Source organism: Oncorhynchus gorbuscha, linkage group LG08 (assembly GCF_021184085.1).
Source record: "Oncorhynchus gorbuscha isolate QuinsamMale2020 ecotype Even-year linkage group LG08, OgorEven_v1.0, whole genome shotgun sequence".
NCBI classification, from domain to species: domain Eukaryota; kingdom Metazoa; phylum Chordata; class Actinopteri; order Salmoniformes; family Salmonidae; genus Oncorhynchus; species Oncorhynchus gorbuscha.
In genome coordinates this window covers 70565552-70579290 of record NC_060180.1, presented here as the reverse complement: position 1 = coordinate 70579290, position 13739 = coordinate 70565552, and the positions used below count along the sequence as shown (strand labels likewise).

At 51.1% G+C, this 13739-nt stretch overlaps 3 non-coding genes across 3 annotated transcripts; all 3 read left to right on the top strand.

Moving 5' to 3' along the window:
* Positions 1 to 72: 72 nt before the first annotated feature.
* trnaw-cca lies at positions 73 to 144 on the top strand. Its single transcript has one exon. It is a non-coding gene; the product is annotated as a tRNA-Trp (tRNA).
* Positions 145 to 836: 692 nt separating this feature from the next.
* Positions 837 to 908, top strand: trnaw-cca. Its single transcript has one exon. It is a non-coding gene; the product is annotated as a tRNA-Trp (tRNA).
* A 693-nt stretch (positions 909 to 1601) lies between these two features.
* Positions 1602 to 1673, top strand: trnaw-cca. The gene has a single exon. It is a non-coding gene; the product is annotated as a tRNA-Trp (tRNA).
* The last annotated feature ends 12066 nt before the right edge of the window (positions 1674 to 13739 follow it).

Below are 13739 nucleotides of genomic sequence, written 5' to 3'. Positions count from 1 at the left end.
GGCCTCCATTCCAAATTATACAGTCATCGAAATCTGAACTAGGCATCCTCTCCAAAGATGTTAGCAGTAGAAGACCTCGTGGCGCAATGGTAGCGCGTCTGACTCCAGATCAGAAGGTTGCGTGTTCAACTCACGTCGTGGTCATGGTTTTTATGTGTGCAATCTCTGCCGCCTTTACTCCGTGAATCAGCACAAGTACCGATGTGGCTTTACAGTACTAATCTCGCACGGAAACGAACAAACCAATGCTGCTTTTGATGAAAATAGTCTCTCACAAAAATGTGGCACACTGCAAAATCCTAAATGAAATCATGTGATTGTCAGTCTTCGAACAGGTAGTTTAATGTATGCTTGGGGGCAGTTTTTTGACACCTGGATGAGAAACATTCCCTAAGTAAACTGCCTGTTACTCAGGCCCAGAAACTAGGATATGCATATAAATGGTAGATCTGGATAGAACACACTCTAAAGTTTCCAAAACTGTTAAAATGATGTCTCTGAGTATAACAGAACTGATATGGCAGGCGAAAACCTGAGGAAAATGTATCCAGGAGGTGGGATTTTTTGATGTGGGTAGTTTTCAATTGAATGCCTTTTGAGTTTCTAATGGGTTAGGACCCATATTGCAGTTCCTATGGCTACCACTAGATGTCAACAGTCTTTAGACTTTGTTTCAGGCTTGTTTTCATACACTTAACCTGCCGGGCAGAGGCACGTGCTGATGGGGGTGGCATTGTCAGATGGTTCATTTCCCCATAGAACCAGGCCTCCATTCCAAATTATACAGTCATCGAAATCTGAACTAGGCATCCTCTCCAAAGATGTTAGCAGTAAAAGACCTCGTGGCGCAATGGTAGCGCGTCTGACTCCAGATCAGAAGGTTGCGTGTTCAACTCACGTCGTGGTCATGGTTTTTATGTGTGCAATCTCTGCCGCCTTTACTCAGTGAATCAGCACAAGTACCAATGTGGCTTTACAGTACTAATCTCGCACGGAAACGAACAAACCAATGCTGCTTTTGATGAAAATAGTCTCTCACAAAAACCTGGCACACTGCAAAATCCTAAATGAAATCATGTGATTGTCGGTCTTCCAACAGGTAGTTTCATGTATGCTTGGGGGCAGTTTTTTGACACCTGGATGAGAAACGTTCCCTAAGTAAACTGCCTGTTACTCAGGCCCAGAAACTAGGATATGCATATAAATGGTAGATTTGGATAGAACACACTCTAAAGTTTCCAAAACTGTTGAAATAATGTCTCTGAGTATAACAGAACTGATATGGCAGGCGAAAACCTGAGGAAAATGTATCCAGGAGGTGGGATTTTTTTGATGTGGGTAGTTTTCAATTGAATGCCTTTTGAGTTTCTAATGGGTTAGGACCCATATTGCAGTTCCTATGGCTACCACTAGATGTCAACAGTCTTTAGACTTTGTTTCAGGCTTGTTTTCATACACTTAACCTGCCGGGCAGAGGCACGTGCTGATGGGGGTGGCATTGTCAGATGGTTCATTTCCCCATAGAACCAGGCCTCCATTCCAAATTATACAGTCATCGAAATCTGAACTAGGCATCCTCTCCAAAGATGTTAGCAGTAAAAGACCTCGTGGCGCAATGGTAGCGCGTCTGACTCCAGATCAGAAGGTTGCGTGTTCAACTCACGTCGTGGTCATGGTTTTTATGTGTGCAATCTCTGCCGCCTTTACTCAGTGAATCAGCACAAGTACCAATGTGGCTTTACAGTACTAATCTCGCACGGAAACGAACAAACCAATGCTGCATTTGATGAAAATAGTCTCTCACAAAAACCTGACACACTGCAAAATCCTAAATGAAATCATGTGATTGTCGGTCTTCCAACAGGTAGTTTCATGTATGCTTGGGGGCAGTTTTTTGACACCTGGATGAGAAACGTTCCCTCAGTAAACTGCCTGTTACTCAGGCCCAGAAACTAGGATATGCATACTGTAGCGACCCGCACAGACAGCTGTGTGTTATGTGTTAGGCTAGGCGGTGGTTGTGTTGTACAGACCAGTACCCGGTGTTCGCGGGGTCCGACCTGTCAATCAACCTGCTATCTGCCAATCACGGGAATGCCTGGAATGTTCTGATGCCGGGCATCCTGGTGGTTGGCGGAGTGGCGTGGGGGGGGGGGTTGGGCAGGGGGATGGAGCATTGGAAGTTAAGACCAGGTTCAGCCTTTGTTCTCTCTCTCTTATGTCTGGGTTTCACAAGAGAAGGTCACGATTGGCTTGTGGGTTATCTGTCATCTATTTGGCGTGTGCTACGGCCCAAACAGTAGCCTGTGTAAAGTTGGTGTAATAAACCGTCAATTCGTAAACTCAAGCCTCTGTCTGGACAATTGTTCATTTATGATCTAGTCAGGTCATTACATTGGTGTCAGAAGTAAAAACGTTGATACAAGTTAGCCAGCTAGCTAGCTGACTTATGTGGCTAGCTACCGTAGGTGAGAACGGGGATTGAAAATGCTTCGAGGGAATCCGAAAGTGAAGGTGGAGGTAGGGGACGATTATGGCCAAGGAGGTGCGTGTGAATGGACGTCGGGGGCTCTGTCTGAGGAGATCGCCAGGGCGTCGGAGCGCAGAGGCCGCTTGAGGGAGGACGTTAGAGCGATGGCGGCTGAAGCGGGCATGAGTGCTTCGTCGAATGTATTTCGCGCGGATTCTGGTGGGCGGACCGAAGTGGTGACGTCGACGCGGCATGATGAGGAATCTGGGGCTCAGGATGTAAACAAACATGGCGGCGCCCAGTTCCCGGCTGCGTCCGTATCTGTTAAGACCCTGAAGTATTCCGGTAAGGCGGATTGGGAAGCTTTTCATGCTCAGTTTGAACTGTTAGCTCATTTTAGGGGGTGGTCGGATGAAGAAAGGGCACTGCAGTTGGCTTTATGCCTCACGGATGAAGCTCTGGCCTGTTTGATATTGATTAGCCCCGAGGACAGGCATGATTATGGGGCTTTAGTGGGAGCACTGAGGAGGCACTATGGACAGTGTGTACAGCCCGGGCTACTGCGCTCCGAACTGAGTAATAGACGCAGGCAGCCTGGAGAGCCTCTACGGGTGCTAGCTAACGACATTGAGAGCCTCTCTCGGCGGGCATATGCTCACATGCCCCCCTCCGTGCAGAGCGAGCTAGCACGGGACCAGTTCATACAGGCGCTCTCTCCTACGGAGCTGCGCATACAGACCCAGCTGGCTCATCCTGAGTCATTGCAGACAGCCTTGGAGATGGCTTTGGAGAGGGAGCTGGTGTGGGCTGGGGCTTCAGCTGGGGCTTTGGTGGGGGTGCAGGGAGACACACCCTCTGTGCGAGCTGGGGGGCAGAGCAGCCCGGAGCCGGAAAAGCCTGCTTGGGTGGCCAAAATGACAAAACTCATTCGTGCTGTGTCGCTACAGGCGGAACGAAACACACGCCCTGGTCCCAGGGTCTGCTGGGGTTGTGGCCAGCCAGGCCATCTGGGCCGAGTTTTCCCCATGTCCCCCAGAGCTCAGGGAAACGGCTCGGGGTCCGCATAGACCGGGTAGTGCGGACCCCTGGCTTTCTATCCCAACCACCATCATCTTCAGGAGGAGCCCACCGGCACAGACGGGGAAGCAAGGCTCCACTTCCCCCAGAAGCAGACGAGGGCAAGCGGATGGAGCCTGTTGTTGTGGTGGGCCGGACCTGTGTTGGGGACTTTTGTCATGTCCCTGTCACTGTGGAGGGGGTTCCCTGCTCCGCCCTGGTGGACACTGGGTCCACAGTAACCCTGGTGAGGCCAGATATTGTGCCAGGTTGGACTCAGTGTGAGCCTACAACTGTGCAGCTCCGCACAGTCACAGGTGAGCTGGCACCCATGAAAGGGAAGGGAATAATGACTCTGACAGTAGGGGGCAGGACTGTGCGTCATCCTGTGTGGGTGGCGGCTGTGCAGGACCCTTGTATCCTGGGGTTGGACTTTCTTAGGAGCACAGGCTGCCAGTTAGACCTAAATAGGGGCACACTGAGCTTCCAGGGAGGGACGGAAGTCACCATGGCCCCCCTAATGTCACATTCATTCAACCCAACAAACCCTTTACTCCAACAGTTAAAGCAGCAGAGACTCATGGCTGCGCCCCTCCCCCACAGCTGTGTGTGACTTTTCCCCAGTCCTCCTGTCACCTACGGCGGTGTGTTACATTCCCCAGCTACCTCCATGACACAGCCCTCTGTGAGCCCGGGTCGCACCCCCCCCAGCCCAGCTACCCCAGATGGGAGAGGAGAGGACACTGTCTGCAGTGAGGGAGATATGGGGGAGGAACTGTGTTGGTCTTGACCCTGAGCAGCAGGAACGGTTGTGGCAGTTGCTGTTTGAATTCAGCGACAGCTTTGCGTTGAGTGAGGAATCATCAAGTTTGCGGACGACACAACAGTGGTAGGCTTGATTACCAACAATGACGAGACGGCCTACAGGGAGGAGGTGAGGGCCCTCGGAGTGTGGTGTCAGGAAAATAACCTCACACTCAACGTCAACAAAACTAAGGAGATGATTGTGGACTTCAGGAAACAGCAGAGGGAACACCCCCCTATCCACATCGATGGAACAGTAGTGGAGAGGGTAGCTAGTTTTAAGTTCCTCGGCATACACATCACAGACAAACTGAATTGGTCCACTCACACTGACAGCGTCGTGAAGAAGGCGCAGCAGCGCCTATTCAACCTCAGGAGGCTGAAGAAATTCGGCTTGTCACCAAAAGCACTCACAAACTTCTACAGATGCACAATCGAGAGCATCCTGGCGGGCTGTATCACCGCCTGGTACGGCAACTGCTCCGCCCTCAACCGTAAGGCTCTCCAGAGGGTAGTGAGGACTGCACAACGCATCACCGGGGGCAAACTACCTGCCCTCCAGGACACCTACACCACCCGTTGTTACAGGAAGGCCATAAAGATCATCAAGGACATCAACCACCCGAACCACTGCCTGTTCACCCCGCTATCATCCAGAAGGCGAGGTCAGTACAGGTGCATCAAAGCTGGGACCGAGAGACTGAAAAACAGCTTCTATCTCAAGGCCATCAGACTGTTAAACAGCCACCACTAACACTGAGTGGCTGCTGCCAACACACTGTCATTGACACTGACCCAACTCCAGCCATTTTAATAATGGGAATTGATGGGAAATGATGTAAATATATCACTAGCCACTTTAAACAATGCTACCTTATATAATGTTACTTACCCTACATTATTCATCTCATATGCATATGTATATACTGTACTCTACATCATCGACTGCATCCTTATGTAACACATGTATCACTAGCCACTTTAACTATGCCACTTTGTTTACTTTGTCTACACACTCATCTCATATGTATATACTGTACTCGATACCATCTACTGTATGCTGCTCTGTACCATCACTCATTCATATATCCTTATGTACATGTTCCTTATCCCCTTACACTGTGTATAAGACAGTAGTTTTGGAATTGTTAGTTAGATTACTTGTTGGTTATCACTGCATTGTCGGAACTAGAAGCACAAGCATTTCGCTACACTCGCATTAACATCTGCTAACCATGTGTATGTGACAAATAAAATTTGATTTGATTTGATTTGATTTGAAGAGGTGGGTCAGACTCATCTGGTGCAGCATGGGATCGACACAGGTGATGCTCGACCCATCAAGATGCGTCCCCGCCGTATCCCGCTGGCACGCCAGGAGGCGGCAGACAAGGCTGTGTTGGAGATGCAGCGGGCAGACTTCATTGAGCCCTCAGACAGCCCCTGGGCGGCGCCAGTCGTCATGGTTCCGAAGAAGGGGGGCAAGCTGAGGTTCTGTGCGGACTACAGGCGGCTGAATGAGGTAACCAGGAAGGACTCATACCCCATACCACGTATCGATGAGTCGCTGGACCTGGTTAGGGGTCCTCCTGGTTCTCCTCACTAGACCTCCGCAGTGGCTACTGGCAGGTGCCCCTCTCCCCAGAGGCCAGAGCCAAAACTGCGTTCTCCACTAACAGAGGACACTGGCAGTTCAAGGTCCTGTGCTTTGGCCTGTGCAACGCTCCAGCTACTTTTGAGCGTTTGATGGACTGGGTGCTGGATGGCATCCCCGACAGCAGTGTCTGGTATACCTCGATGACATCCTGGCCCATGGCAGCTCCTTCCAGTCAGCCCTGGGGGCGCTACGGCGTGTGCTGGAGAGGGTGGCTGCCGCAGGTCTGAAGCTCCACCCCGAGAAGTGCCACTTCATGAGGAGAGAGGTGTCCTTCTTGGGCCACCGAGTGGGGAAGGAGGGGATCAGCACCATGGAGGACAAGGTAGGGGCTGTCAGAGACTGGCCCACCCCCACCGACCAGCGTCAGCTGAAGAGCTTCCTGGGCCTGGCCTCGTACTACAGGAGGTTTGTACGGGGCTTCTCAAGCGTTACTGCTCCACTGAACCGCCTGCTGCCGAAGGACAAGGCTTTCACTTGGACAGTGGAGTGTGAGGAGGCGTTCAACACCCTCAAACGTGCACTGATCGAGGCCCCCGTGCTCGCCCCCCCCGACCTCACCTTGCCCTTTATCCTGGACACAGACGCGAGTAATGTGGGCATCGGTGGGGTGCTGGCCCAGGTGGGGCCAGAGGGGGAGAGAGTGGTGGCGTACTTCAGCAAAACATTTGACAAACATGAGCGCCGCTACTGTGTCACCCGTCGGGAGCTCTTGGCTGTTGTGGCTTCCGTCAAACACTTCAAGTACTACCTGGGTGGTCTGCCCTTTACTGTAAGGACTGACCACTCTGCTCTCCAGTGGCTCATGTCTTTCAGAGAGCCAGAGGGGCAGGTGGCACGCTGGTTGGAGGAGCTTCAGCCGTATGACTTCACGGTGGTGCACAGGGCAGGGGCACGCCACTCCAACGCCGACGCCATGTCCCGTCGGCCCTGTACTGCAGACGGCTGCCGCCACTGTGAACGGAGAGAGGGACGGGAGAGAGAGCTGCGGGCAGAGGAGGGTGTCTGTGCCACAGTGTGTCGGGCGAGCGGGCCTGTCTGCTGTGAGCTGCAGACTGTCGACGTGGCTGAATGGCGGCAGCAGCAGGGACGGGACACAGACCTACAGCCAGTGCTACAGTGGGTAGAGGCGCAGGTGAGGCCACCATGGGAAGAGGTGACAGCGCTCTCACTCGCGACCAAAGGGTTGTGGTCGAAGTTTGAGAGACTGCGGCTGGCTGATGGCGTGCTACAGCGGGCATGGAAGGAGTCAGCTACGGGAGAGGAGAGGTGGCAGGTGGTGGTCCCAAAAGCATTGCGGGAGGCTGTGCTCCAAAGTACTCATGGGGGGATGGGGACTGGACACTTTGGGGTCACAAAAACACTGCGCCGTCTCCGTCAGGGCTTCTACTGGGGGCAGCACAAGAGGGATGTGGAGGACTTTTGTCGCCGCTGTGACAACTGCACAGCGAGAAAGGGCCCCCAGGCCGCTCTCATGCTCAGCTCCAACAGTTCCCAGTGGGGGCTCCCATGGAGAGGGTGGGAGTGGATGTAGTTGGGCCGTTCCCCACCACAGACAGTGGAAACCGCTGGGTGCTCACGGCCATGGACTATTTCACAAAATGGCCCGAGGCCTATGCTCTGCCTGACCAGGAGGCAGAGACCATCGTCGACGCCCTGACAGCGGGATGTTCAGCAGGTTTGGAGCTGCAGAGTCCATCCACAGCGACCAAGGCAGAAACTTTGAGTCCCGTGTGTTCGCCACCATGTGTGAGAGGCTGGGTATGCACAAGACCCGCACTACTCCTCTCCATCCTCAAAGTGATGGCCTTGTGGAGCGCTTCAACAAAACGCTTGGACAGCAGCTGGCCATCGTCTCTTCCAAACACCAGCGTGACTGGGACAAGCACCTGCCTATGGTCCTCATGGCATGCCGCTCCGCTGTCCAAGACTCCACTTCCTGCACGCCTGCCCTCCTCATGCTGGGGAGAGATCCGCACCCCTGCGGAGATGGCGTTTGGTCGGCCCCTGGATAGCCCTCATGTTCCTCCGGGGCCGGAGTATGCCCGGAGACTCCAGGACCGCCTGGAGACAGCCCACACCTTCGCCAGAGAGCAGCTGGTGAATGCAGGTGTGAGGCAGAAAAGGAACTATGACGTGTACACCCGGGGAAGGCACTTTGTGGCTGGGGAGCTGGTCTGGGTCTACAGCCCCTAAGGAAAAAAGGCAGATGCCCCAAGTTGGACAGTCACTGGGTGGGACCCTGCAGTGTCCTGGAGAGGGTAGGGGAGGTTGTGTACCGGGTGCAGCTTCCTCCCAGGGGGAGAAAGGTGGCACTGCACCGGGACAGGTTAGCCCCATACAGAGGGGCCTCTTCTCCCCAAACCCCAGGAACCCCCACAATTCCCCTCTCTGGCAATGACATTCTCCAGGCACCCACCCTCAGGTGCCGCAGACAAGGCTCCAGACAGCCCACTCCCCCTGTCTCCCCCCCTGTGTCACCGCGTGTTTCCCCAGAGCCACGGACTGTATTACCCGTTCCCGCTTCCTTGTCACCCATATCCCTGCCTTCATCCCCTGGGTCCCAGAGGGGCACTCTGCGACCATCACGGCCACACAGGCAAAGGAGACCTCCGGGTCGCTTCAGAGACTTTGTTTGTTCCCTCGGGGACGAGGGACTTTGTGGTGAGGGGGCTGTGTAGCGACCCGCACAGACAGCTGTGTGTTATGTGTTAGGCTAGGAGGTGGTTGTGTTGTACTGACCAGTACCCGGTGTTCGCGGGGTCCGACCTGTCAATCAACCTGCTATCTGCCAATCACGGGAATGCCTGGAATGTTCTGATGCCGGGCATCCTGGTGGTTGGCGGAGTGGCGTGGAGGGGGGTTGGGCAGGGGGGTGGAGCATTGGAAGTTAAGACCAGGTTCAGCCTTTGTTCTCTCTCTCTTACGTCTGGGTTTCACAAGAGAAGGTCACGATTGGCTTGTGGGTTATCTGTCATCTATTTGGCGTGTGCTACGGCCCAAACAGTAGCCTGTGTAAAGTTGGTGTAATAAACAGTCAATTCGTAAACTCAAGCCTCTGTCTGGACAATTGTTCATTTATGATCTAGTCAGGTCATTACAATACCAATGGTAGATTTGGATAGAACACACTCTAACGTTTCCAGAACTGTTAAGATAATGTCTGAGTATAACAGAACTGATATGGCAGGCGAAAACCTGAGGAAAATGTTTCCAGGAGGTGGGATTTTTTTGATGTGGGTAGTTTTGAATTGAATGCCTTTTGAGTTTCTAATGGGTTGGGACCCCAATTGCAGTTCCTATGGCTACCACTAGATGTCAACAGTCTTTAGACTTTGTTTCAGGCTTGTATTCATACACTTAACCTGCCGGGCAGAGGCACGTGCTGATGGGGGTGGCATTGTCAGATGGTTCATTTCCCCATAGAACCAGGCCTCCATTCCAAATTATACAGTCATCGAAATCTGAACTAGGCATCCTCTCCAAAAGTGTTAGCATTTAAAGACCTCGTGGCGCAATGGTAGCGTGTCTGAGTCCAGATCACACAGTTGCGTGTTCAACTCACATCGTGGTCATGGTATTTAACATTTGCTATCTCTGTCTTCTTAACTCAATGAATCAGAACAAGTTCCAATGTGGCTTTACAGTACTAATCTCACACAAAAACAAACAAACCAAGGATGCTCTAGATGACAATTGTCTCTCACAAAAACCTGGCACACTGCAAATTCCTAAATCAAATGCTGCTGCGTGATTGACAGACAATGTTAAAGTTACTGTTAAATTTCAAATCAAATCAAAGTTTATTTGTCACGTGCGCCGAATACAGTGAAATGCTTACTTACAGTCTAACCAATAGTGTGAGAAAAAGGTGTGTGTGTGTAAGTAAAGAACTAAAACAACAGTAAAAAGACATTTGAGAAATGTTATATTAGCAAGGCAATATACAGACACCGGTTAGTCAAGCTGATTGAAGCAGTATGGTTGAAGTGACTGAACAGAGAGTAGCAGAAGTGTAAAAAAAGGGGTTGGTGGATGGTGGGACACAATGCATATAGCCCTGTTAGCCAATGTTCGGGAGCACTGGTTGTTCGGGCCAATTTAGGTAGTATGTACATGAATTTATAGTTAAAAGTGACTATGCATATATGATAAACAGAGAGGAGCAGCAGTGTAAAAGACTGGGTCGGCGGGGGGAGGCACACAATGCAAATTATCCAGGTAACCATCTGATTACCTGTTCAGGAGTCTTATGGCTTGTGGATAAAAACTGTTGAGAAGCCTTTTTGTCCTAGACTTGGCACTCTGGTACCACTTGCCATGCGGTAGTAGAGAGAACAGTCTATGACTGGGGTGGCTGGGGTCTTTGACAATTTTTAGGACCTTCCTCTGACACCGCCTGGTGTAGAGGTCCTGGATGGCAGGCAGCTTTGCCCCAGTGATGTACTGGGCCGTACGCACTACCCTCTGTAGTGCCTTGCGGTAGGAGGCCGAGCAATTGCCGTACCAGGCAATTGATGTTGCGGCTGTAGAACCTTTTGAGGATCTCAGGACCCATGCCAAATCTTTTTAGTTTCCTGAGGGGGAATAGGCTTTGTCGTGCCCTCTTCACGACTGTCTTGGTGTGTTTGGACCATTCTAGTTTCTTGTTGATATGGACACCATGAAATTTGAAGCTCTCAACCTGCTCCATTACAGCCCCGTCAATGAGAATGGGGGCGTGCTCGGAGCTCCTTTTCCTGTAGTCCACAATCATCCCCTTAGTCTTGGTTACGTTGAGGTATACTTTGTTATTCTGGCACAACCCGGCCAGGTCTCTGACCTCCTCCCTATAGGCTGTCTCGTTGTTGTCGGTGATCAGGCCTACCACTGTTGTGTCGTCAGTAAACTTAATGATGTCCATAAGACTCCTGAACCGTTAACCAAATGGTTACCCGAAATATTTGCATTGTGTGCCTCCCCCCGCCAACCTGTCTTTTACGCTGCTGCTACTCTCTGTTTATCTTATATGCATAGTCACTTTAACTATATGTTCATGTACATACTACCTCAATACTACCTGTTGTTCTGCCCCTGAACAGGCAGTTAACCCACTGTTCCTAGGCCGTCATTGAAAATAAGAATTTATTCTTAACTGACTTGCCTAGTTAAATAAAGGTAAAAATAAATAAATAAAATAAAATTGGCCCGACCAACCAGTGCTCCCGCACATCAGATAACAGGGTTATATGCATTGTGTCTACACACGCATACCTTTTTCTTTTTTTCCTTTTTTTCCCGCACCATTGGTTAGAGCCTGTAAGTAAGCATTTCACTGTAAGGTCTACTACAGCTGTTGTATTCAGTGCACGTGACAAATAAACTTGGATTTGATTTGGTCAAAAGGACTAGTGAAAGGACTCTGTGAGGATTAGCGGACTAGTGAAAGGACTCTGTGAGGATTAGAAGCCTGGCCAAAAGGACTCTGTGATGATTAGAAGCCTGGTCAAAAGGACTGTGAGGATTAGAAGCCTGGTCAAAAGGACTGTGAGGATTAGAAGCCTGGTCAAAGGGACTGTGAGGATTAGAAGCCTGGTCAAAAGTGTCATGTTTTGTCATTGATTATCATGTCTTGTCCCTGTGCTTCCCCTTCTATTCGTTTCCCTCTGCTGGTCTTATTAGGTTCTTTCCCTCTTTCTATCCCTCTCTCTCCCCCTCCCTCTCTCACTCTCTCGCTCTCTCTTCTCTCTATCGTTCCGTTCCTGCTCCCAGCTGTTCCTATTCCCCTAATCAATCATTTAGTCTTCCCACACCTGTTCCCGATCCTTTTCCCTGATTAGAGTCCCTATTTCTCTCCTTGTTTTCCGTTCCTGCCCTGTCGGATCCTTGTCTATAATTCACCGTGCTGTGTCTATGTATTGCCCTGTCGTGTCGTGTTTCCCTCAGATGCTGCGTGGTGAGCAGGTGTCTGAGTCTGCTAGGTTCAAGTGCCTTCCCGAGGCAACCTGCAGTTCTTGATCAAGTCTCCAGTCTGTTCTCGTCTTTACGAGTAGTATTATGCCTTTTGTTTTGTAAAGTATCTTTACTGGATTAAAAACTCTGTTTTCGCCAAGTCGCTTTTGGGTCCTCATTCACCTGCATAACAGAAGGATCCGACCAAGGAATGGACCCAGCGACTACAGATGCTCGTAACACTGCCGTCGAGATCCAAGGAGCCATGCTCGGCAGACACGAGCAGGAATTGTCTGCTGCTCGCCATGCCGTGGAGAACCTGGCCGCTCAGGTTTCCGACCTCTCTGGACAGTTCCAGAGTCTTCGTCTCGTGCCACCTGTTACTTCCTGGCCTGCCGAGCCTCCGGAACCTAGGGTTAATAACCCACCTTGCTACTCCGGGCAGCCCACGGAGTGCCGCTCCTTTCTCACCCAGTGTGATATTGTGTTCTCTCTCCAACCCAACACATACTCTAGCGAGAGAGCTCGGGTTGCTTACGTCATTTCACTCCTTACTGGCCGGGCTCGAGAGTGGGGCACAGCTATCTGGGAGGCAAGGGCTGATTGTTCTAACAATTACCAGAACTTTAAAGAGGAGATGATTCGGGTTTTTGACCGTTCAGTTTTTGGTGGGGAGGCTTCTAGGGCCCTGGCTTCCCTATGCCAAGGTGATCGATCCATAACGGATTACTCTATAGAGTTTCGCACTCTTGCTGCCTCTAGTGACTGGAACGAGCCGGCGCTGCTCGCTCGTTTTCTGGAGGGACTCCACGCAGTGGTCAAAGATGAGATTCTCTCTCGGGAGGTTCCTTCCAGTGTGGACTCTTTGATTGCTCTCGCCATCCGCATAGAACGACGGGTAGATCTTCGTCACCAAGCTCGTGGAAGAGAGCTCGCGTCAACGGTGTTTCCCTGCTCCGCATCGCAACCATCTCCCTCCTCTGGCTCAGAGACTGAGCCCATGCAGCTGGGAGGTATTCGCATCTCGACCAAGGAGAGGGAACGGAGGATCACCAACCGCCTGTGCCTCTATTGCGGATTTGATGGACATTTTGTCAATTCATGTCCAGTAAAGGCCAGAGCTCATCAGTAAGCGGAGGGCTACTGGTGAGCGCTACTACTCAGGTCTCTTCATCTAGATCCTGTACTACTATGTCGGTCCATCTACGCTGGACCGGTTCGGGTGCTACATGCAGTGCCTTGATTGACTCTGGGGCTGAGGGTTGTTTCATGGACGAAGCATGGGCTCGGAAACATGACATTCCTTTCAGACAGTTAGACAAGCCTACGCCCATGTTTGCCTTAGATGGTAGTCATCTTCCCAGTATCAGATTTGAGACACTACCTTTAACTCTCACAGTATCTGGTAACCACAGTGAGACTATTTCTTTTTTGATTTTTCGTTCACCTTTTACACCTGTTGTTTTGGGTCATCCCTGGCTAGTATGTCATAATCCTTCTATTAATTGGTCTAGTAATTCTATCCTATCCTGGAACGTTTCTTGTCATGTGAAGTGTTTAATGTCTGCCATCCCTCCCATTTCTTCTGTCCCCACTTCTCAGGAGGAACCTGGCGATTTGACAGGAGTGCCGGAGGAATATCATGATCTGCGCACGGTCTTCAGTCGGTCCCGAGCCAACTCCATTCCTCCTCACCGGTCGTATGATTGTAGTATTGATCTCCTTCCGGGGACCACTCCTCCTCATTTACATACATTTACATTTAAGTCATTTAGCAGACGCTCTTATCCAGAGCGACTTACAAATTGGTGCATTCACCTTATG